Below are 25,219 nucleotides of genomic sequence, written 5' to 3' on the forward strand. Positions count from 1 at the left end.
ATTTCAGAGTTCAAATAAATTACTAGCTATTTCACTGTTGGACTGTCTAAGGCCATAATTAATTTTAATGTTCAAAGTTGCAGTGCCAAACATGTGGCCAGGAGTAAAATAAGGAAAACCTCTTTTAGGCCCCTCTTGCAGTTTCTATCAACAATACAGAAAGGAAAATAGGAGGCCAGGTGCACTTATGCTCAGAGATACCTTCAGTCTCACACACCTTGAGATGTATGTAAAACATGACAAATTCAAAATTCACTTGCCCCCATTTTGGGGGAGGGCAACAGAGATGAGAGAGAGGAAGGGGAGGGAAAAAAAGGAGGCCAACTGTCACATGAATGACTTCATATATGAACACACAGAGGGAGTTCCCTTATCTGTGGATCACACCATAGCAAATACAGGGAAAGCCATGGCAATGCCATGCCAGCAGCTAAATGTGCTGTTATTTATTTATTTATTTATTCAGATAGTGTCCAATGGTAGAGGGAGACTGGATTTAAATAAAAGTAATTGAAAGGTACCAATTTTAATCTTGTTTTACATTTAGACTAGTTATTTTCATAAAGGATGATCAGTGGCTGGTAACTACTAACCATATTGATTTGCAACTAAATATAGTCTGCCCTCAATTTGGTATTATGTTCTGCTAACCAGAGCTGCACTATCTCCAGCTGAAACATTTATTCCATTTCACATGTATTTATCCAGCTGTCATTTTCCCTCCTTTTATTATTTTAATAAAAAGTCAGTGACTTTTATTAGGCAATTTCTTTTTGTCCCATTTGAATCATAGTGCCTGAAAAGTCAAAAATCCATGGAGAATTTTTTACATCACTTTTGTATCGAGCATACTAAGTCCAAACATGTCTAACATTTAAAACAAACTCTTTTATAAAGAGGAGTGAGCTGTAGCTAATGATTTAAAACTGAATTCTCATTGCCTATTCCTTGAAAATCTAGAGCTTCCCATGAGATCTAGTTTCTTATTCACCGGCTTAGAGAAGGAAAACAAGGATCCCAAATTTCTTAGGCTTTCATTGTTCTCTCAGCTGAAATCCTTTATTGCATTAAATAATAATAAAAAAAAATTATGCAAAAATGGCCTGAAGGTCTCCCTGCAAAAGCAGCTGCCTCTGTCAAAACAAACTCTTGTGCCTCATGCTCAGGGACAGACTTTCTGCCACTGAGCGTTCTGTCTTCCCTTAAACCTTTGGCAGAAGACAAGCAGTGCCTAAATAAAGACAGACCTAAGTTCACAAGATCTATGAAAATTGTTTAAGGCAGCTATTGTAACTTCAAGTTTCTCTTCCATATTATTGTTATTAAAAAGATCGTCCAATGCAGTAGCTTTTAGCCATTGAATCTACAATGCACTTGACTTTTGCACAATAACCCACAAATTCTCAACCAAGATTACTAAAACCAACAAAAGCAAGAGGTTCCACTTCCTACAATACACATTCTGCTTCCCTTTTCTTGGTGTACCTACTGAGAGGCTGTGATTGCATCTGCCCACATTGTGTTTAGCAACTGAAATTTGAGAAATATCTTTTCTCCCCCCCCCCCCCAATCTTAATACACATGCCAGATTAAAAAGGTAAAGCTTAATTTGCTATCAGGAAGACTGCAGAGAATCAGAAGGCAGATCTGATCAAACACAATGTTATGTGAAAAGTGCAGAAGAAATGGGTTTTCATGAAACCCTCCCATGCTACTTCCAAATTCACATTTGTCTTCACAATCCATGACATTTCTCAAACCACTTCTGCACTAAGTTCCTTATTTGTTTATTCCTTCCCAAGATAGCACTTCCATTTATAAAATTCACACTTTAATTGCCAGCACAGACCTGGCTGCCTGTCAAGCTTAGGAAACCTGAAATGAAGCCTTTGCTTTGGCCTGCCAGGGCTCAGCCCTGGGCAGCCCAGCTGTGCTTCCACAGCCCCCGGCAGGGCCAGGGCACTTTGTCAGAGCAAACGCTTCAGAAGGGATGAGGCCCAGCCAGGAGCTCATTGTTGTAATAATGTGTGTGCACCTACAGAGGAATAAAAAGTCAGTGCATTCCCTGCATCCCTGTGGCTGCATGAACAGCAAAGCAATGTGAACCACTAGTTCCTAAAGTCAGGAGCCATCATCCAGTGAGGATGTCTGCCCAACTGTGTCCAGCATGTGACATAAATGCCAGTGTCACCTGATGACCCAATGGTGGGCTAACAGTGACTCACTGCAACCCACAGAACACACCTCAGTTACATTCTGAGCAAGACCTGAGGCTCTTCAGCCAATCCCACAGCAGTTTGAGCCAGGTGAGGTGCACCACGTGTGTAGCTGCTGGGTTGTGAATGCTGAAGGATGCTGTTCAAGCTCACCTATGACCACAGGTTAATCATCCAGTAATGTGACTGATGTGATTACAACAGGACAAGGAACGCTGTATTAGACACAGTGCCCTGGGCCTGCATCACGCTGGACAACTGTCACATGTGTAGCTTGGACACTGGGAGAATCTCCCTGGATGATTTACCAGTATTGCTGGTCTGAAGTTGTGGCTCTATGGAAAACATACAGATGAATCATTCCATTCTTACAGGTGTCTGAAAAAGGAAAGTCTGGATGCACAGAAGGGATAAAACCAATTCTTTGCTCCTTGTTGTAAACATTCATTTTGCTGGTGTGGAGGGAGAAGCAAACGGGGGGAATAAAACTGCACATTCCTTATTTAAAAGAAAGATGACTTGGTACCTCAGAAATAGTCTAGTAAGAACACTGCTTCCCTTCCCTAATGAAGTTCCATGTCCAGTATTAAGGAAAACTAATCTTTCAGTAACACTTCAGCCACCTCAAAGGGCAATTTAAAAAATAATATGAGGTTGTGATGTTTAAACAAGTTTTTCTACCAATTACTTGTTAATAGCATCCAGAGGCTCCAAGTAAGAAACAGGACCCATCATTCCAAGCAATTTATAATAGCAATACATAGAGTGAGGCAGAGGATTTGAAGGGAAGAAAAATGCTGGGGGCAGGGAGAGGAGAGGAGGTTTAAAAATCACAATTAAGATTGCTAAGTATATCCAAAATCTAAAAACTGGAATAAAAGCCAATGCTCTGCACCAAAGCCCTCTGGAAATACAAACTGTTTAAAAAAAAAAAAAAAAGGAAAAGTTATTTCTTCCTAGTTTGCCCCATGAGATCAGACCCAGCACGAGATCCAGCCCTTTGCTACCCCCCTGGCAGCCTTGTGCCCTGGAGTGCTCAGGTGTGCCAGGCACTGACAGCCCACAGGTACAAACTCATCTGCCCCAGGGCTGCCTGGCACACGAACTCAGAAGGGCTCTGTGAGCTGGAAGAGAAATCTCCCAAGAAAAGAAAGAAACTCCCCCTATTTTGCCTAGAAAAGCCTCCTCCGGAGAGCGGAGCCGCATTGTTGGGAGGTGGCGATTGACGCCTGCGCTGCAGCCGCTCCTCCCGGGGCAGGGAATGCCACGCTGCAGCAGGCTCGCCTGCTCCAGGTTCACATGGAAGCATTCCAAGCTACTCAGCTTCTGACAGCTCTCCAACTGCTCTTCCACGCGGTGTTGCTTTACATTACATTGCTTTCCCTGCCAGGAGGCACTGCTGTATTACAGTACAGTCGTCTAGCAAAATGTAAAACTGCTTTCTTCACCTCCCAAATACCACCTGACTGTTGCCACTGCAGTCACGACCGTAAGCCCTGCTCTCTATTACACTTCCCTGCTTTTGTGCATATACAAGAGATTTTAATATCTTCCCTTCTCTTCAGCCTCCTTCCCAACTTTCTGCTTCTCCCCTCCCTGTCGTGCTCCCCAGTCCCTTCTGCGGAGGGCAGCCCTCCTCAGCTTCCAGCCCAAGGTGTCACTGCTCGAGTTAAAACACCCAAGTCAGCTCATTAGGGGCATTATCAGGTGACTCGACCGACTGTAGCACCAAGCAGAGAAAGTGTGAAAAATAATTCAAAACATTGTAGTGACTTACAGCTTCCTTAACAAGCTCAGCTTCCAGTTAAATCAGAATTTTAGTGAAGAAAGCAGGCTACAGAGGCAATTTATAACACACATACACTTTTAGGCATTTGGCTTTTAATTCTCTTCATTTCAGTGTGCAAAACTAGTTCCCTGCACTGCAGTGTAGCTGGTTTCCTTTCTAGTTTTGAACTATAAAAATAGCCATATCATAAGAGCAAAGGTCTAGCTCTGTCTGTTCTTCAGTCATAGCCAGAATGGGGGGGGGGGGAAGGGGGTGGCAAAGGGGGAGGAAAAGCAGTGAAATAGAGTACAGGCAGTCTTTTCCCTTCTTACACCCTGTGCAATTGTTAAAGATCTCCTGATCCAGGGGTTGCATCCAGGCCATCACTTTTAATAAGAACTTATCTGTCCTCCATCGATTTTTCAATCTGTTTAGACTTCTGCTATCCATAACACCCTGTGGCAATGAGTTTCACGTGGTAACTGCTGCTTGACAGAGTGCCTCCTCTCTGCCTGCTTTGAATCAATTCAGCAAACACAAGAACCATGAAGGATCACTCCCTACTCCCCTTCTCCACCCCATTTCTGACAATATAAGACATCTGCAATTTCTGTAATAAGTCATCTCTGCTCTGTGGCAAAGAGAGAAATCAGTGAGTGACTTTTCTCTGGCCCTCCACTGCCTTTGAGGGGTGGTGATCAGAACTGCACAGCGCTTAAGACACTGGCACACCAGGGATTTACCCAGCAGCACACTGATGGTTCCTGTTTGGTTTACCAGCTTGGGTAAACATCCAGAGAGTTTGTTGATTCCTCAGGGAGCACAGCATTTCCTCCCAGCTGAAGGATCAGTCAGACTTGGCACTGCGATGCAGAAATCACTACCCTGCCTCATGAGCCCCTGCTAATCCCAGGAGACTTGCTTCACCAAATAGAGCTGCTCCACATAATTGCTTGGCTTATCTCCCCTCTCTTAGCTGAGCTACCAAGGTTCCAAAAGCCCTCAATATTAATGACAGGCATGCTTGCAGATTAAAACCCTCTACCTGTGTAGTGCTGTGTGCATCACTTGTTCCCACAGCACTGCAGTCGCAGCGCTCGGCTGAGGTTTCTCTGTGCTTCTGACAAGCAGCTCCAGTGCTGCCGAATTAGCAAACGCTGGGAGGAACCATCAGAGTAGTTTGTTTGACTCCAGTTTCAGAATTTCTGAGAGGCAGTTGTAGCACATCACAAGAAAGATAACACAAAACAAAGTTATGAACTGAAACACTGAATCTCAGCACACCTGACCAGAAAACCAAGCAGGTAATTTGAGCAAATGCAGATTCCTCTGAACATACAGTTAACAAAAGGAGCTCAAGACAGCATAACAAAATAATAGCACAGACACATTTTACTTCCACAGTTACAAACCTCTGAATTTGAATGAGCAAACTATAGGAATAACAGCCTTTGAGTATCAATGAAAATCTACAACTACACATAGCACACAAAGGCTGGGGGAATAAAGTCATCCAGTCCAGCGTATCAAAACCTAAACCTTCCTCCTGGATATCTCATTTGCTGAGCATTTTGCACACAGTGCCTGCAAAAATAACACTGGGTGTGTTAAGATCTGTGAGAAGAATTCCTTTCCTTCTGTTTCCTAAGGGAACTAACATCGTTTTTACTCAACAGGATGAGGAATCCCTTGCTGGAGCTCTGACATAAAGGGAATTCAGAAAGTCAGCCAGAGACCTGCCCACACCCATCACCATGACTTTCCAAGACTGGAATGAGAAAAAGTTCCGTTTAAGTTGTGCACTCAGCCTCAAATGTCAGTCACCTCTATTTTCTCTTCTGAAATGTACACACAATGTACACACACCTATTTATACACACATGTATAAATCACTTCTGATATATCTTCTGAAATCCCCACTTTGACTGACATTTCTCACAGTCCTGAATCTAACAGATGATTCCCCAGTTAATTTACCCCCTGTATTATAAAATGCTGCCATCCCTGAGGGATCAGAACCAGCCAGGAGCTTGAATACAGAGAGCACAGCAGCCTGCTCACAATAAGCAGAAAAGTTATCCCTGTAAAGCAGTTCACAAAGAGTGTCTTAAACACTATTACAAGGAAGTGGCAGCCTGCTCAGAGCCACACCAGGCAGGATAGAAAGTCTGAGTCCCTTGAGTCATGGGGCTTGTTCCTTGCTGCTCTCCAGGAAGGTGTGCACAAGCAGGTGAGGGAGCAGACAGTATCTCCTTCCTCACACCGGACTCCAGACTGTGAGCCACAAAAAGTACTGTTTACTCACATCCCCTTTCTTTGGTAACCAATTGAGAAGCTGCTTTCTTCTTAGTCTAAAAGCATCTAGCTCCAGCTCAAATTGTTTCAGAGAAGAATCAGCTGTGAAGAATGAGGATGCCCTTCATGAGATAAATGTTCTGGCCTCTTGTGGGCACAACTCTCCCAGCAGGAACTGACAACTGATAATGTTGGCACAGAAAATGCATTTAAGCTCAATTCTGTTAATATGGTCCTCTCCCAGCTGAGACCAGAGGATCCCTGTTCACCTGGTATCTTCCACATTTATCCTGCCATTATTCCAGAAGAAGAACTGGTGAGGAAAAGTCACCCATTGTAAGGAAACGGGCTCTACTTCTAAACCATAGAAAAGGGACAATGGATGAACTGACTTTGCAATTTGAGAAGGGTTCTTCTTATCATCTGGGACATTTGCATGAAACAGCTTCCCCAGCTCTTGGTTTAATGAATAAAGGAATCAAATCTTTCAATACATATTGTAAATAACCACAAAGATTTGCCATCTGAAACAGCCATACATGGCTCTCTCCATACCCACCATTTACAAGTAAACATTTCTCAAGTGATCATCTGAGAGCGCTGAAGTGGGCAGAGCTCAATGCCAGCCAAGCTGACTCTTCAAGGGAAAACTTGGACAACACAATACTGAAAGTCTTGGAGATGGTGAAGCCACTGCAATCTATGTTCAGTTTTTTCTCAAACACTAAGTTTTTGTAGCATACTGGTAATTTTCCAGTTGTATCAAATTCTTTGATACCCACTTGGGAGAAAATTTACTTATCTATTAACATTTGCATGGCTTATTTGAGCTGTGAAAACAGTCAAGTGGAGAGGTGAAGAAACTTGCCCAAAGTCAAAACAGGACCCCCATCCTCACTCCCTTATCTCCTTGGCCTTCTGCAAGTGAAGGACAAACCTGCAGTGATCCGGCTGCAACTGCCCCGGCTCCAGCTGCTGCTCACAGTCAGGAGCAGTCACCACATCCATCCCTTCTCCGGGGCAGCCCCAGAGCTGCCCAGCAGGCACACGCTGGGAATAGCTACACCCCAGGATCTATCCACGGGGTTAGGCAGAAAGGAGTATCCAGGGTACCTATCATGGCAACATCTAAATGCAAGTATCAGAGTACTTTGCAGACAAAAAGGGCTTTCCCCCAGGCTGTTTAAAATTTGCATGTTCCTGTGTAGCACTGAAGATAGCAGCAATGGTGATTCATTAAGATAATGATTTAAGTAGGAGGCTTAAGAAAGTCGGGGTGGATTAACATCCAAAGGGCTGCAGTTGGAGCTTCTCCACTCCAGGCTGCCACCCTCCCTTTTAAGGGAAGGGATGAATTCCAAAAGTCAGGAGAACTATGAATTAACAGCAACTATATCACAACTACATTGCACTGAAGCAGAAGAGCACCATCTCTGCTCCTGCCCATCCTCCTTGGCAAGGACAAGCACAAAATTTTGTGCTGCAGGAAAATTTTCATGGCATTATAAATAATTGACAATTATAAATTATTGGATTTTCTTTTATTTGATTAGTTTCTTCGTGTAGATTCTCCTCAAAAAAAAAAAAGGATTGTGTAAATGTCTTTTAAACCAATTTTCCATCCACCTTAAAAACAATACACATTTTCTTCCCAACACTTGTCTTTCCCCACTATTGAATAATCAGATGGGTTTGATAAATTGATTGCTCCCACATAATAATGTAAATACACACATTGGGAAAAAGCACACAAGTCCTTTCCACACCCCAACATTTAATCAAATCGTGATCAGTTACGAGTTGAGACATGAATTCTGTCCGTAACACCAGGTTAATGCTCAGACAGTAACAGGCAGCTCATACTTCATCCCTGCTAAGAGAGAGGCCTCTGTACCGTGATTTTGATATATTACTTTCAGTTGCCTTCTAAAGAGATGTACAGGCAGCCAGTTTTGCTGTTGTGCTGCTCACTGGTTATGTGGCACCAGGGCATTGCCCCACTCACCGCTAGCTGTGCTTGGGCTGAACGTCTTCTAGGCACTCTATCCCATGCTGATTCAGAACAGAATAGCTCCCTGGAATGCAATTATAGAAAGAGTGAGGGTTTGTCTTAAAAAGGGATTATTCCAGAACAGCTATTCCTTATTAACTACTCCCAATCACCTCTTGGCTACGTTGATGAAGTTAAATGAGATTCAGATCTGTAACTTACCTTGGTCTGAATCAATGACCCTGTTTAGATGAGCCCTGGTACAGCATCCTACACTCATGGCAAGGGCTTTGCCAATAGACCCAGTTGCAATGAAAATAGAGCTGGTGCATGGACACAGCTGAGTTTAAGTTGGGCAGATAACAAGATCAAGAAATATGTTAAAAAAAACCCAGTTGTTCCTATCATGTTAGATCTCATCAGTGCTGCATGTGACATTTTGTACTTTACAAGTCTCAGGATCTGCTTTGTTTGAACTTGGTTTATTCCTTAGATATATGGAGACCTTAACAGCAGGGAAATTTTGAGTTCTGGAACTTCTTTGTTTATTAAGTTCTTAGCTTGCAAGATTTCTCATCCAAAAGGGCTGAGAAAGTACCTGGCACATCTTCGATGATTTATTTAATGTATTCAATAAGCAAATGTTTTATGATAAAATTCCACTCCCCCACACCAAACAGATGTAGGTGCAAGTCAAAGAAGCTTGAAAAATTGCACTAAAATTGATTTTGCTCCAGTTTTCCCCAAAGGGAAAAATCTGAGTGTGTTTTGAGACAAAAACATGGAAAATTTAAGCTATCATGAACAACTGAAAAGAGAAATGGAGGAAAGACAGAAGCCAAAACTAAACTTCACATTCAGCATGCATAATGGATATTCTCTACAGTGTTCTGTATTACAGGCATTCCTGGACTCACACATAAAGTGAGAGTCTTTTTCTTGGGCTCATCTCACTTCTAGAGAAAAACGCCAGATAGGTTAATGCTGGAGTCTCCTGCCTCCTCAGGGGAAATCACAAACCACAGAGAAGGCTCATTCACATTCTGAGGGGCTAGAAAAGATAGGACTCAACAAAGCTGAGGATGTTGGTCTCAAAACTGGAGGAAGAATTACTTATAGATACTTGTCAGGTCCTGCACCACAAAAAAATCTGCGAACTCTTGAACACCTATAACTTAAAATACACACAAAGCCACGTCATGTTGCATGTGTTAGAGAAAGGGAACAGAAACAACATTGTTCAGACTGTTTCTAGACTGTTAGACTATGACTTGGTGTGGTAGGACTGTCAAACATCACCATCTCCATGATGTTCCATGCCTGAGGTCTGTGCCCAGGCAGGCAGGTTCTGGGGAGGGGCAGAGGGTCTCCGTGGACACAGTTCAGTCATTTCCAAGGCTGGTATTGGCATCCCAAAGGAGTTCTCTGACAAAGACAGCACAGAACTCAGTATTTCAGGACAGCATTCAGCTGCAAGACCCACAAGACCATTTCTTGTGTCCCTGAACTCCTTCACGCCACACCTCCCACTTTCACACTGACAAAGCTGGTCCATCCTGCACAGAGTGAATCAGGGATCCTGTGTCCAAAAATGGGTGATCCAGCCTGCCATTACTTGATCACATATCTGTAACTATCAGTCTCCTGTTGCATACACGCAATCTTAGTCCATGGATGTAATGTTTTATGAGCAGCTTTTATAGGTTCTTTTCCCTTTAGGAGAGAAAGTTAAGAGAGGTGTGGCAGAAAGGGGAAAGGGCTATTATAAATATATGCAAGTCAAATCAGGGGAAAAAAAAAAAAGAAACTGAAACCACTTCCAGTCTCTCTCCCTCTAATAAATTCCACACTCTCATGGTCTCTGGCACCACTTCACAGTAACCCCAAAAGATGTTCACCTGCTCCCACAGCACTGAGAAACAAACAGTGAAGCGAGAACAAAGAAGCTCCCACCTAGGATGACCAATCTAATCCCCTGACAGCACATGGTGAAGGGAAAACCTTATCATTAAAGGAGAAGAAAAACAAACACACACGCGCGCACACAGCTCCACTGCTGGGCACTATTAGCATCCTCCCCATTTTCTATATGCATCCAGTATCAGGAGATTTATATTCAGGCCAAAAGCTCACGCTGGCAGGAGAGGAAAGTACTTTGGAGAAGAGAGGGGAAGGGGAAAAAAAAAGCCTACAGTTTCTTGGCTTGTGATCAGCAGGCTGGATGCATTCTGTGGAACTAGGCCAAAGCGTTAGTTATTATATTCAAGAGAACATCTGAATCCCAGCTCAAGGGAGCCGAGTTTGCGGCTCTCATTTATGCTGTATATCAATTGAATATCAAACCACATTTTCCGCCTTCTGAATAATAAAGCTTAATAGTTTGGGACTCCCATATGGTCTATTGTTAAAATATTTCCAAACACTGGCTGCTGTTTTATTTCTGAAGGGAAGATTTCTCTTTCCTCTTCAAGCTTTCTTGTTTAAAAAGATGCTTGTAGCAAAAGCTAAATATATTCATCTTTTAAATATTTCCAGAGTTTTAAGAAGGGCTGAAAAATGAGAGGATAAAGAAAAGAAAATACATTTTGAAACTAGCTTTTTTTTTCTTTTTAATGTCACATGCAAATGTTTGTTCCAGGCAGAAGCAGCTGGTGCCACCAGGCTCTGCTGTTCAGAACAGGGGGTGCAGAAGCTTTCAGAAACCATGAGTTGCTCTAACAAAGGAGGGACCACACAGACTCAAACCATTCACAAAAGGACCCAGGCCGATTATTTGACTATTACTTACAAGGAAGCTTGGCCAGTAACGTAGGCAATAAATACTGGAGAAACCTGTTCTGTGCATAACCCGGGTTTGTCTTTTCACAAGTCCTGCTCTCTAATTAGCTACTCATTCCTGGAGGGCATTGCTGATGGATGGAGTGTATCAATTTGGTATATATAAAAAAAAGAGTCAAGAAACTTGTTAAATAATAAAAACATCAGCATAATAAACACTCTGCAGTGTGTTAGGAACGGTCACTAGTGCTCCTTCCCAGTCACACCAGAAAAAAATACTCCTGTTCTTTCAGAAAAAGACTCAGTGGCTGAGTCTCTAACTCTCAAGGGCTGCAGTGCCCTGCTCAGAGCACAGATGAGAACTCAGAAGTGCTCATCTTCTGGTCCTGCATTCACCCCCTGTTCCCTCAGCAGGAAAGGACTTGACTGCTCCATGAGCAGAAGTGAAAGCTGCGGCACTGCCTGGTCGTGCACTGCTGAGACCCACCAGCTCCACCTTACTCAGCCCCTGCCCTCCCGGGAAGTTCCTCCGTGACCAGAGCTCTTGGTGCAGCCCCAGGCTCAGTGTGTGCTGGTCACTCTGCCAGGCAGAAGGTGCTGAGCTCTGCAGGGCCATCAGTAACACAGCACAAAACCAAAGCTGTTCCTACAGCCCAGGAGCCAAGTAGAAATCCTGCTCTCTCCTCCTTACTCTTTTGTTCCAGCCCTCAATGCTGCTTCTCATTCCTGTCTCCTACTTCCCTCCTTCTGGCAGTGTGTTCCCCTCCCCTCCATCACCTATCTGCCCTCCATCGCTCTGCTCCAGTCCACAGGGCTTCAGAGTCAGCTCTCCTAACCCTGAAACTGGTTGCTCTTACTCATCAGCTGCCTCCTCCCCAGAAAGGAAGAAATTCCAGTATTTCAACATTTGCTCCCATCCCAATTCGGGGAGAAAAACTGAAATTAGAGACTCTTTGCAGAACGGAAGTTCACAAGTTTAAAAAGAAAGAAAGAAACAAAAAAAAGGAAACCTATTTGTGAACACCAGTACATTTTGTGTCATTTGAAATGGAATATTTTACATTACTGAAACCAAAGTTGGTTCATTTTGGTTTGGTAACCTGACCTGAGAAATTTTGTTCTGAGTCAGTACACTGTTGAGCTGCTTTTATTCCCACAGTGTTGCACTGCCTCAGCCACTGCAGTCTGGCAGCCTGGTAACCCTGGGCTCACTTCTGGGTCAGACTCCCTGGCTGGAAGGCAGCTCCTATAGCACACAGCAAGGTCTCCTGTGGCACAGCACGGCCTCTGGGAGCCCTGCGCTGCCATATGGGAAGGCCAAGGCCCTTGGAGTCCAGCAGAAGAGGACATGAGACAACAGTTCTCTGAGCAGTTGAGGATGACCTGGAATCCAACACAATATTTTGAACCAATCCTGAGTGAAGCCTTTCAGACCAGCTAGAGGACAGCAAAGCAAAAGGGGTATTCCCATTCAGGCAGCACAGACAGGTCAAGGGAACATTTCTGGTAAAAAGCTAGTTTATTAGTTTTACAGGTGATCAGAAATCCAGCATTGGGCTTTTCTAGGAAAAAAAGATGTTTCCATTTTGAGGAAACTATACTTTTCCCTGAAAACGCCACTCCAAGGAAAACTCAGATCAGTCTCCTACTGACCAAAACAGCACTCTTACAAACTGTCTTAAAAATAATGGAATGAACAGAGCTCATTCTTGCAAAAATTTCCTCAGCAGGGAACTTAAATTATAGCAATATCAACACCCTCCTGCCTCCTACAGAGCTCCTGGTGTGACCCAAGGACTGCAGGATTTAGTTCATCAACCAAGTTTAACGACTAGTTCAGAGTCTGACGAGTATTGAACCAGAGGGTTTGCAACAGATGTCTGAAGGGTCGATCCCTTGCTGCTTCCAGCTGAGGCACAGACACAGCTTTTATGAGAGCTGGGTAGAAACAAGTGCTGGTAGAGCTGCTGATGGCTCCAAGCTCTGCCCCTAAGTCTTAGGGGTGCCACCAATTCCTGCTAAACAAGCAGTTCTTAAAGCAAGTGGAGAGGACTCAGAGGAGCATTAGTATGTATTCACAGAAAGCTGCTTTAGTAATTTTTCTGTAGACTCTATAATGTTACTCCTGTAATGTGTGTTCTTCCCCCAGGTCTGCAGATCTGAGAGAAGGTGGAGTCTGTGTGTGTGTGTGTGTGTGTGTACGGATTTGATTTACTTTTGAAAAAAAAAAGAGGACAAGAAGAGACACTTAGACTGTAGTTTCAGTGTTGGAAACTGCAATAAACCTCTCTTTTTAAACCCCATAACCTCGTGACTGTTTTATAGTTATAAGGAATCATAACCAGAGAAAGATTTAGCCTAACAGTGATCTGCCCTCAAAGACATTAATCTGTCACGTCTAATAGAAGGGGAATAAGGAGACGAACCTTTCCTCTAAGTATTCAAACAGATGGTGCATGGCTTTGGTGGGAACTTACTGTAAGTTGCCCCTGTAACAAGGGTAAATTTGGCAGCGCTGCACACCCAGAGACACTATTTACGAGTCACTGTGAAAGATATCTCTGCACGATTTCCTTGTGTTTTAAAACCTGAATTCACAACAACCGTATCTCACCGCTTTTGTGGTTGACACATTCAACCAGCTTTCCACCCACTTTTTCACCCCCTTTAGTGCCAGCAAGACTGAGTCTCTCGTTTGCAAGTTTCTCCTCTTCTCAAAGTAATTCTTTACTTTTGAGGGATCAGCAGAAGATAATCAAATGCACCATGCAACATGTTAAAGCACATTTTTCTATCAATATTTCAAATATAACTATTAGTCTGGGCCTCTAGTAGCTTCTTTCTTACCATATAAAGCACACCAAGCATTCAGGTTAGTTTTTCTTTCCTTTTCCATGTCCTATTTAGGAAATATAAGGTTTATTTTCTCTCCCTCTCTCTTTTTCCCCCCAAACCTCAATCCTCAATTTCTCTTTCCTAGTTTTTTCATATGACATCTCTTCCCTGCTTCTCCAGACTCACAGTAAAAAGCATTTCTTGATCACCTTGCTCTGGGTTCTTCCTCTCCTCCAGAGGAGCAACAAATGGCTCTTAGGACACTTTGCTCTGTTTCCTCTCTTGGAAGACAGCCAAATCTTACTCAACTCTCTTCCTCAGGTCTGTCACTCAGCCCACTAACCTATCCCCATTTTCCACCCACACTGAACAAGCCATAAGGTTTCCAAACTTGTCTGGAGAGCTTAATCCCAAATTCAGCTTGTTGTCCTATAGGAGACCAGACATGAAACCAATACGAATGCTTAAGAGTTCCCATGATATCTCAAAGCAGGTGAGGACCATTATTGTCAGATTCCTAGCATGCAACAAGGCTGATAGGGAGCATTGAAAGATGTGGGGGAACAAGAGACCAAATGCACATGCAGTGGCAGTCCAGGAGAGTTTACTGAATTCGAAGGAGCAGTAAACTTGCCCACTGGTTTTCCAGACCGGTCAGGAGAGGATTGGTATTAGAGAACCCGAGAGTAATCCCCAGATTACCCTTCAACACGCTCACAGGGAGCAAATGTCACTTTGCATGGTGAGCATGGCAGCTCGGGAGCACGCTTTACGTTTCACGTTAATGAGTATTAGCACGGAACCCAACTTCCTTCCCCTCCCTAATTTTTATATAATTAAGGACCAGAATGAGCATTTTGTTTCAATCTGCAACAGTGACAGACAACAGCACTGCAGAGTAACAAGAAAGGGAGAGAATGAAGAAAAAAAATGGAGGTGGTAGACACTTACTGCTCTGGCCACTGCATGAAATGAAGGCTTGAGTGCACATTTTTGCCTGATTGCATAGCTGTCTCTGCTGCCCATCTAATCTGCTTAGAAAACTGGTTTTGAAGGATATGGTTCAGACATACCACTCGCATGGGGAGGGGGGAGTGATGAGGGGAGAAAAAAAAAGTGCTGCAGCTGCAAAAGATAAAATAGAGACAACTAATTTTCTCAGAGCTTGCAACACAACCTCTCCCCCTCCTCCACATGCAGTCACTGCACTGGCAGGATAAGCTGGAGATTCTCCAGCGTAAGCAAGAAGGCACAATAAGGTGTGCAGGCCCTTCTCCACCCCGATACCCACAGCCCTGGGGGTACCACAGAAAGCGGAGGCTGACAGCCCGGGGCAGGGGGGGACATTCCTCTGCCTGCTCCTTTCAATTGCCTTCCCATTTTCCGGAGGGGGACGTGAGAAACACACATTGCAGGATGTTATGCTGAGACAATAATGAGCGTAAGGGAGCTGCAGACTCCTGCTGTACCAATTGGTGGCTGGGTTCTGAACTCTCATTGTGTGATCCGATTTCTCCTGTCATTCAAGCCATTTTGCAAACTCCAAGCATACGTTCATTTAAGCCATGTGTCCTGAAATCTAAACAGCTGAAGGGGGCGGGAGGGGTAGGGAGAGGGGAGAACCACTGGATTTCTGGTGACAGTGTCTAAAATACACATTTGCACAAGGAAGTCTCACTTTAGATAGTCACTTAGCAAAACAACTACAGCTGCTGACAGGCAAGAGGCACAGTTTCAAGTGACCATCAGACATAAAATAGGCCAAATAAATTACTGCAGTCTAAAGGGAGTGGGTGTGTGTGCTCCCACAAATGTAACAGAGATAACAAATGGATTACCACTGGGTACCCGATGTCAAGATTAGCAGCCCCAGTTCTCATTTCAGTTACACCATAGCAATGACTTTACCCAGGATCGAGCAGAAGAGAAACTGAAATCAGAGTCTGACCCAGGATGTCAGGGAGGCAGCTGCTTTACTTTTTTAATGCCTAGAATTTCAACCCAGTTTGCTTTGTTTCAGGAGTCTAAGCTGCCTCTGGCAGAAGGGCTGGCAGCCTTTGCCAGCTGCCACGTGACCTGCAAGGATGTTTTCTAAATAGAATTTTTTTTTTTTTGAGGTGGGGATGGGGGAGAGGAAATGGAGGTTGTTAGTGATGGAGGCAGAAAGCACGAGAAGTATATTAGCATGTTTTATCCCTTTCCTCAAAGATATTTTGTTCTTTATTTCTGTTCCATGCCCATATATACACTTATCCTCTCCTCTGCACTCTCATACACATACACCCATCTGTTCTTTAAAACAGTCAAGAAGGCCAGCTCTGGTCTTTGTGAGGTCTTTGAGGAAACATTGTGTGTGAGTGCTTACTCCCTCACCGAAGTAAAATACAAGGGGTTTTTACACATATATAAATAATTTTTAAGCTTTCCAAATATTAATTGCTTACGGAAATTAAACATCTGCTAACAATAAACTCCCCAAACAAATGAGAAGATGGTTTCAGTCTGACTGAAATGCTTTCCCTTGCTAATTGCTAAGAATACCATTTTCTTGTCTTTTACAATGGCAATTTCATTAGGTCGTCTCCAATTATCCAAAAATTTCAGTCCTTTCTCTTTCATGACAAACTGGAAAAGGTCCAGTTCCCATCTCCAACACAACTTTCAGGGTCCTGCAAAACCAAGTGAGAAACTGGCAATTATGACGAGCCACAAAAAGTCCTCAGGGCCGAGACTGACTACGTGGGTTGCAGAGTCCACCTGCACACCTTTTCTTACCACATCGCCCACAGTCCCCTCCGAGTCTTCCCAGTTTTCACAAGTATCCTACTGCAGACAACATCCCACTGTGGCAACTAGGTACTGGAAGTGCCAAGAGGAGCTGAAATGCTGATAACGCGCGAATGCTCAGAATAGCTGGTGCCAGGGGGAGAGAAGGGGGCCACCAGCTGAATTTTCATCACGTAAGGAAATAAGTCAGTTGGGTAAAAGCCCCATATGGCTGCCTGGGAACACGGAGCTAAAAGGGCTTTCACTGCTTGGAGAACTGCAGATCTCCTCCAGCTTCTCATCCTCGCTCTCTGCAACTTGGTGCAGAAACTTAAAGAAAACTTTCCAAAACCCCACAGTCTTTTATTACACGAGATAAGGAACTAGTCCTTTGCATGAATATGTTTCCTGTATTTAAGAATCAAAAAGCATTCAGTACTTGCCCTCGGCCTAGCTCACTCAAGGTCAAATAGCAAGTTCAGCAGCAAGAGATGACAAGGACTCAGGTACATCCAAATCCCATTCAACTGTTGTACCCATTAGACTGAAGAGATGTTAAACACCCTCATGGCGTCAAGAATGACTAATGCCCTCCCAGGTCAGCCAGTGACAGAGAACTGGGAACTCACACATCTCCTTCCTCTGCCTCCCACTCCAATATTGTTGCAAAGCCCACGTGATGAGATTTTCCTAATCAGCAATTAAATAGTTAATGCTTACATTACAGCAGATGGAACAGGAGTTGCTGCAGGGAAGGTATGCAGAGGGAAGGAGGAGAAAAGAGACAGCAAGGAGGAAAAAGTAGGCAAGGAAACAATCCTAAAGGAAAGCAGTTTTCCCACTAAAAGGAGTGATTAGTTGACTAGACAACGTAACCCTTAAGACTTTGTCTAGACTAGGATAAAATGCTGTATTGTTGAAGGCGTTTGAGAGGCACAGTGTAGGTAAGGCTCGGCCTTTGAGCATGTGGTAGCCGAAGTAGAGACTAATTAGGACACGTTCACTAACATGTCTTAATGTTCCACGTTTAAATCCTTGCCCAAGAACTCAAGGCTATGCAAAGCAAAGGTCTCTGATGCTGTCCTAATGATTGTAAAAGCAAAGCTATGACACAGTGCAAAGAAATCAGAATGTTAAGGAATTGCTCAAGTCTCACATCCCCCATTTTTCACACACTCATTGAATGCCTATAAACATTTGCATCTTTAAATATTCACCAGCATTTTACTGGACAACCTGCTATGACATTTTTCCTCTATAAATCTAATCAAAGCCCCAAATGCCAATACGAAAAGAAACCACAGGCTAACAGCCTACACTCCTGTGAAACCTATCTTTTTGCTCCAGTGTTTGTCCAGGCAGATTTAGGAAGGAGGGTGTGAGGGGAGAAGAAGAGAGCACTAAGAAGAGTGTGCCCAGGGCTTTAGCAACACCATCATTTTGATAATCCATTACCAGATTTGTAATTAAAATCAAGTCCCACCTCACTAGGACAGCCAGATGTATCCATAGAGAACTCGTTCAGAGAGTTGTTACAGTAAATACCAGGAGAATTACAAATGCTGTAGCTTCTTCTTAACCCTTCCAGCAGTATTTCAGGAACCGCCTGTCAGTTTGAAAGACTGATCATTTTTCTCCCAGCTTGTTGTAGGCTCTAGGTGTGCCCCTAACCAAATAGGCTTACCACTTAAAAGCTTAATTGCACCTGTGGCTTAAACCTTATCCCAGACAGCACTCAGGAGCATTTGGATTTGGGCGTTTCAGGTGTGAGACTGGGGCCTGCACTCACAAACAGAGCAAGTCAGACTAGGAGCCCCTAGTAAAAGCAGACTCTGTACACTGGGGAGCAAGGGATGGGGAAGAAAGAAATGCTTTTTCCATTTTGATCACATTTTACTGTATTTATGTTTCCACAATTGGGCTTGAGTAATGTCCACCTCCTTGTTTGTGACTGAGGGCAGGTTTCAGAGTCTCCAATTTCTTTTCCACAACAAAAAGATCAAAGTTTGAGCCACTTGTGCAACTTAGGTGTTTACAGTGAACTGGTCTAATCGCATGGCAAGCCCTCCCTCCTGTTATCAGTCTCACACTGAGCCAAGCTCCTTCATTCCATAAGCACCAGGAAGGACTGAGAGGGCACATGTCTGGTGTGGATTATAACCCACCATCCCTTCTATCTGCTCTTACACGGGAACTAAAATACAGGGTGCTAGGGAAAGGCCCAACGTGTTCAGGTAAATATTCACTCAGGGTCTGGTCTGCAGGGCTGACAAACCATTTGTGTACTTTTAAAGAGTCTTTCTAAAAAGCAAGCAAATGCTGTGTGAATAACCACAATGAAAGAGAAGATTCCCTTCACTCACCTTTCAGTATTGCCTGGGTAGTACAGGCTCATGGTGCATCTTATTGACAAAGGAAACCTGTGCTGCCTTGTCAAAAGTTACCCATGAAAGAAGGAGTTCTTGCAGCCAAGCTTCCACATTTCTAATCTCTCTGTCTCATGCAAGGACACACAAACTTTCTGGGTCTCAGTTTTGTAAGCTATGAAATTGAGCTAAATTTTAGGGGGTTGTGAAATTGTTTTTAATTAATAATTGCAAAGTGCACATCTTCAGATGAAAGGTATCATATAAATATTAATGAGCTCAGACTACTGGCAGTATGTGTGTCTCTCAGGAATCGTAAGCACCATGGATGGATCAAAGAGCACATGTAGCTCTAAGAGACAGAGTGGTGGGAGTTGTCTCTGTTTAACTGTATTTTAAAGTAGATCCTCAAGACTGTTGTGGATATTCCCTATCAAGTTACAGCAGCTTTCAATTAAAATTACATTTTATCCTTAGGCAAAATTCCACCGTGTACCTTTTAATATTAGCAGGGCACATTTTCACTCCTATGGATATTTCTTCTACATACATGCATTACTAGATCTTTGTAAATAGGGGTCAAACCAACTGGGAAATAGGGATTCTACCTTCGTTTTCATTCAAATAAATACCCCTTACCTATTACATTGCTGCAAAACTTCCAGCTCTGCTGCGCTGCCGTGACAGGCAGCGGGATGAGGACGTGGCAGCTGTTTGCTCCCGGTGTTCGTCTCTCAGTCTGGCAGCACTTCAGACATGGAGCTGTCCTTTGAATGAATATGGCAGAAAACGCCGCACGGTGAAGATGCTGCCTCTGTTCCCCTGAGCAGTCGCGTCCCGAGCACGGGCTGCACGAAACACGGCCACGGCCACGCCCGAGCGGTCGGAGCCGCCGAGGGGGCTCTGCGCGGGCATGTCGGTGCACGGAGCGGGCAGCGCGGCAGCCCGGCCCCCAGAGCCCCAGAGCCCCGGAGCCGGCTGCCCTGCTGGGCAGGCACTGGGGAGGAGGCTCAGCCTCCTGAGGAATGCGGGATGGCCGCAGGCCTCAGGAGTGTTTTCCAAAGAGGTGCTTACGTTTGTTTCTCTTAGGGTCCAGCGAACCTGCGCTGTTTTGTTGTTGGGGGGTGGTGGTGGGGAATGAGGAGGAGTTGCTCTGTTGAGTTTTTTAAAAAAACATCAGAAGACAACAGGGCGCAGAGACTAGAGATCTTTCTTTGCCTGAGGAAAATTCAGTTTTATCAGCTGCTTTCTTACCTCTCTCCAGCTGTAAGACCCCATGGGCAGCTTTCTGCCCACTTCTCTGCAGCCAAGGCATCCCAAGTGCCTTGCGAGCCTGACACGTGGCCAGCCACGGGATCTACGGCAACTTTCCTCCTTCCTGGGGGCTGCCTTGCATTTCCTCAGTGGAGTCGGACCACTGGCCCTCTGTCCTGCTCACCTCAGGCGCGTCTCCATGAGCTCTGCTCTCTGTAGCTGCTGCTAAGGCACTGCTGTAGCTGCCTCTGGTTTTGTCTACACTGGAGCACCGATTACTCAATGTTGGTAGCAAGAACAAAAATCAAATGGCATAGGCACACCTGGGGTGGTTGTAACTGCGTCCCTGAGCTACTCAGAGGGAGCACAGCAAAGTGATGGCATTAAGAGTCCTTACCAATTCTTTGGCAGAGGAGGGAGAAATGTGGAAGATGCTCAGAACAAATAACACCTTGATAGCTAGGGGAAAAAAAAAAGCCCCAGAAATTAATTTCCTCCTGGGTTGCCTATAAAAGATGGCATATTCACAACAGGGTGAGTGGTGGCCAAAACAATGGTCTATTAACTTGGATCTATTTGCTGTCTTCAGTGCTAAAAGATGTGGCAGAAAATGAAATGTGTTTTGATATTAAATAATATAAACCTGGACACAGTGCCAACAATTTTTAGGCAAGGAACTATGAACCCAAACCAGAGAGATGGGAGGTTAATTTCTTCCCCCAGCCACACCAGGGAATTTTACACTTCTGTATGAATAATGTTTTTATAGCAAACCCAGGCATCAGTCCTAGCAAATACCCCTCTGTAAACTCTAGCCCAAAAGAATCACTTTGGAAAAGGTCATACCACCTCCTGTTCCCAGAATTAAGTTAATTAGCACTTGTCCCTCTCTGTATAAGGTCAGGGATCCTCCCACAAAGGAGGTACACAACCAGATTGTTAAAAGATGTACATATGCCCCCTTAAGTAAATAGGCTTCTTAGCAGGATCACTAAGATTCCCTCTGGTCATCCCTGTAGAACTCTCAGTTGGGAGGGAAGCAGGCTGGGAGATGAGCATAACCAGCGCTTTGCCAGGTACAAGGAGCACAGCACAGGCCAGGAAGAGTGCTGGTATTTTAGTACTAGGTAGTAATATCTCTCCATCTGGATGACATTTATCAGAGTCAGCACCAGCCTTCATGCAGAATGAAATACCTGAACTATGGGAGTGTTTTCTCATTGAATTTGAAAGTTTTCCCCTCTGACACACTTCGTTTCTCTTATTCCATCCAGGCATTTGTGCTGTATATATTGTTGAAGTATTTCACTTCCCCTCCATGTGACCACCTACGTGCACTGACAGAAAGCAAAGCCAGGTAAGACCTGCTATCAGTTATATCTGGGTGCAACTGAAGTTTGATCAGCAATGAAGGTCAACACGCTGTTCTGTATTTTCTGTCCACAAAAAAGTTACACAGTGCACTTACCGAAAGAGGGAAAAAATAGCCGGGCCCACAGAGTTCTTAGGCACAGAAATATTGTCACAGGTTGCCTGCCACTGAAGTTACTGCTGGTTTACAACAGTAGTTTAGGAACAGAAACCCAGATCCAAATCTTTAATTACAGACATGTCCATCCTAATCTAACTCTAACATAGCACAAACTATGTAGGATGTTAAACCCCACTTCCTAAGCCTTTCTGTCACAGCCATGACTGCTTGCTCTGAGCACAGCCTCGAACCTGCTAAGCAGGAAAGGACTACACCAAGGAGGACAGGCTCCAGTTCCCTGGAGAGAACACTCCTTTGCAGGGCTGTAAAAAAGGGTTCAGAGACTATTTGTGTCAACTCCCTAAACCACAAACCACAACTAGCCCTCCCTCTGAAGCACTTGCGTGCTGCTCCTTGCAAAGCTGGAGCAAGATATGTTGGCACCCAGATCATCGCTTTGGGGGCCCACCCATCCCTCTTGCTCTCTTCCCACCCCTTATCGCAGCCTTGCAGACCCTCTCCCTGGGCAGCAGCAGACACTGGGGTGTATTTGCCTCCAGCTTTGGCACCTTCTGTTCCACCATCACCCCGTTCTTCTGACCCAGGGTGCAGCTTGCCCACCCTGCTGGGTCCTCTGATACCAAGAGGGGGATAACACGTAGAGAATCACAGGGAAGAAATGTGAAACTGGCAGCTCTGGCATTCGAAACAGAGTGGGACTCAGGATGGATTTGGCATTTCAGCTTGAAACTTTAAACAAGGAAAAACTGAACAAAGCAAAGGAATGGTTTATGGGCAGCTCAGACCTGTCCTAGACTTTCAAGCCAGTCATTTCCCATAAATACTCATAATTTCAAACATAAGAAAGGGGGAGAGGAGACAAAACAAACTGAGTCAACTGCTTACTGCCTTTCTGATTCAGAGTCCTCAGCAGATGTAAGACAGAAAATTATTCTAGGAAAAAGTTCCTATTTATGTATCTGGGACAGCCCCCAAAATTTTTACCAGAGGGGAAGAAGAGGACAAGAACTAAACTGCGAACTTGCCCGCACCCTAGCAGGAATTCACCCATTTTTCACCTCCCACAAGTATCATTAGCATGCTACCGAGAGCAGAAAAAACAGCAGCTAAGATCAAACACAAGCTAGTAACAAAGCTCTTCCTCCTGTCATCCTGCAATGGGCCAGAGTTTCTGGCTGCAGCAAGGAGTGTTTTCCTGAAAGGCAGGGCTAGTTCTGAGTCCCTTTTAAAAGAAGGGCCAAGCTATGAACGTGCTACAGCTGCGACACAGAAAGTGCAGAAGGCAGGAAGTCTGACGTTCACACCAACCTCAGCCCCTTCACTCACACCTCTTTTCAAATAGCTTTAGCACATGGAGCCCACATTTTCACATTCTCAGAAGGAGCTTTATCTATCACATTGCAAGTTTAAGAGAATTTCTTTAAATTTTAAAAGTCCCTTTTTCCACATTCAAAGACTCACTCAACTGGGAGCAACTTTTAAATTGTTTTTATAAACTGTTCTCCTCTCTGATTTTTGCAATAAGTTGCTACACTCCCTTTTAAAATAATATATATAAGTTTAAAAAACTAAAATACGGATTGAAACACCATACCAACTGTTGTCACAGTCCAAAAATGTCTGGATTTTCAAACTTAAGTCCACTGCTGTGTAAAAGGGCCACACACATGTAAGTGTCAATCAGACTCGGTGGCAAAACAGAGGGACCCAGGCTGAGCCTGCAGAATGGCACAGACTTTCCTGGACAGAGAGGGAGTGCCAGTCCTCACCCATCTGGAATAATTTCTGCATTTTTCAATGCAGACTTTTGGAATTCAACCTCAAGAAGCCAGATGTTTGATTTCTGCATCTCCTGCTTTGCAGTATTTGGTGACAGAAGCAGGAAGAGAGGGAAATAAAGAAAAATGTATCATTTCCAAGGCTACAACATAATTATACCTAATATTACCATTGTAACTATTTTTGCAGACAACTCAATAGGTCTGTTCTGTGCCCAAAAATTCTGTAGCTGATCCTGTACATTTTTAACAGAAACACTATCTCCATTCCCCTCCTCTCAGTACCAGGATTAAAATAAAGTAATATTCAAAGTATTTGTGAGAAATGGCAAACGAATGGGTACTACAGCTTGGAGATTGCTTGGCAGCACAAAGCCACATGCAGAAATTAGCCATGGCAAGTAACTAAGTGAGGGCAACAAAACCCAACATTGTCCAGCATTTGGACACTCAGCAAAAGACTGATGAGTGAGGGGAAAGAGCCAACCCCACATGATACTGTAAGGTCTCAAGTACTATTTTGAATCAGGTAAACTAATATCTCCTGTACCTGTTCCAAACCACACAGTAATACACGGTCTCTGTTTCTACAGAGTCTGCTGGCTGCCCCTTTGGAAGTAGCATCTATCTTGAAGAAGATCTTGTATTTTCTCTTGGTCTCTGAAAAAGGACCCCAAACAAGTGGCAGGGACACAGGGGTTTGGAAGCCTTTGCATGTTTATCTTTACTGATAAGCCTGCAATCTTTGCTGCAAGCACATCAGCCTGTGTCTGCAGCAAAACCTTCCTGCAGTCAATGCCTGCCTTGAAACAGGCTTCCTCAGAACTGGGCAATGCCTTTAACCCCTTAGTGGCCCACCTGAAGAGGCTTTGGTGTAGAAGACTTATTTTCCTGCTTGCAGGTGCATCATGTTTTCATACAACTTAAAAAACAAACAAGTAAGCCAGACCTGCTTTGAGACAGCAGCAGTGCAGATTATACCTCCACAGATACTATCAGGTTTAGTATCTTACCCTAGGAGAGTTTCATCTCCCCAAACCTCCTTTGGTCCTGTGCAGATCAAAAGTATTGTCCATTTAAAATAAAGGGATGCAGCTATCCAAGTTGTGGGTTGAACACATAAAAATTCATTAGGAGGACTTGTTGAAATTATTCTGTCTAATTGACTGGAGACTGTCAGCAGGAGCTATCTGGATTCTTAGAACTGGAGAATCAACCATGATTCCAAGATATCTAATCCTTTTCTAACAGGTTAACTAACCCTGCTTGTGCAGCTTTGTTAATACTTGAATTCTCAGTTCAGGCACAAACATGCGTGCCAAGGGCAAACATCCAGAAAGCCACTGGGGATCTCCCAAAGCTGGCATGCCAAGAGCTTGGACAGCCTGAAAATTACAAACAAGTGGCTTTTCTCTGACAGCAAGTTCCATTTATTTCCTCCCACTTGCTCTTTCCCCATCTCCTTCCTACACCCCTGAGTCAACCTTCACCAGGCAAGTTTCAGTTAAGCATGTGCTTTGCCAGAGGTGTTTTTAAATTATGTTTTTTAAAGTTTATTTATAGCACACACGCACAGTGCATGATGCTTTCAGGGCTTCTGGAGACTTCAGCATGTCAGGTGTGACTTTGCCAGGTGGAAGGAACATGAATTCATCAACTGGCCCATAGAAAATGCCCTCCC

The 25,219-nt window shown here is 44.1% G+C and overlaps 1 protein-coding gene and 1 long non-coding RNA gene across 3 annotated transcripts in view; one reads left to right on the plus strand and one right to left on the minus strand.

Annotated features, from left to right (window-relative positions):
* The window catches only part of HIC2 (HIC ZBTB transcriptional repressor 2), a 72,140-nt gene that overhangs the window by 22,983 nt on the left and 23,938 nt on the right, over window positions 1-25,219 (minus strand). The window contains exon 1 of one of the 2 annotated variants that reach the window (XM_027689615.1): window positions 8,285-8,356. The exons of the other annotated variant lie outside the window; for it this stretch is intronic. The gene's annotated coding sequence lies outside the window, so the exon portion shown is untranslated. Of the gene's footprint in view, window positions 1-8,284; window positions 8,357-25,219 lie in introns of those variants that run through there. 2 annotated transcript variants of the gene reach the window in all.
* Window positions 21,543-25,219, plus strand: part of LOC113970552 — a 65,005-nt gene continuing 61,328 nt past the window's right edge. The window contains exon 1 of the long non-coding RNA XR_003535202.1: window positions 21,543-21,625. This is a non-coding gene — a long non-coding RNA (uncharacterized LOC113970552). The remainder of the gene's footprint in view (window positions 21,626-25,219) is intronic.

The sequence above is a fragment of the Neopelma chrysocephalum genome, unplaced genomic scaffold (genome assembly GCF_003984885.1).
Source record: "Neopelma chrysocephalum unplaced genomic scaffold, ASM398488v2 Primary Assembly neopelma1_77, whole genome shotgun sequence".
Classification (NCBI taxonomy): Eukaryota; Metazoa; Chordata; class Aves; order Passeriformes; family Pipridae; genus Neopelma; species Neopelma chrysocephalum.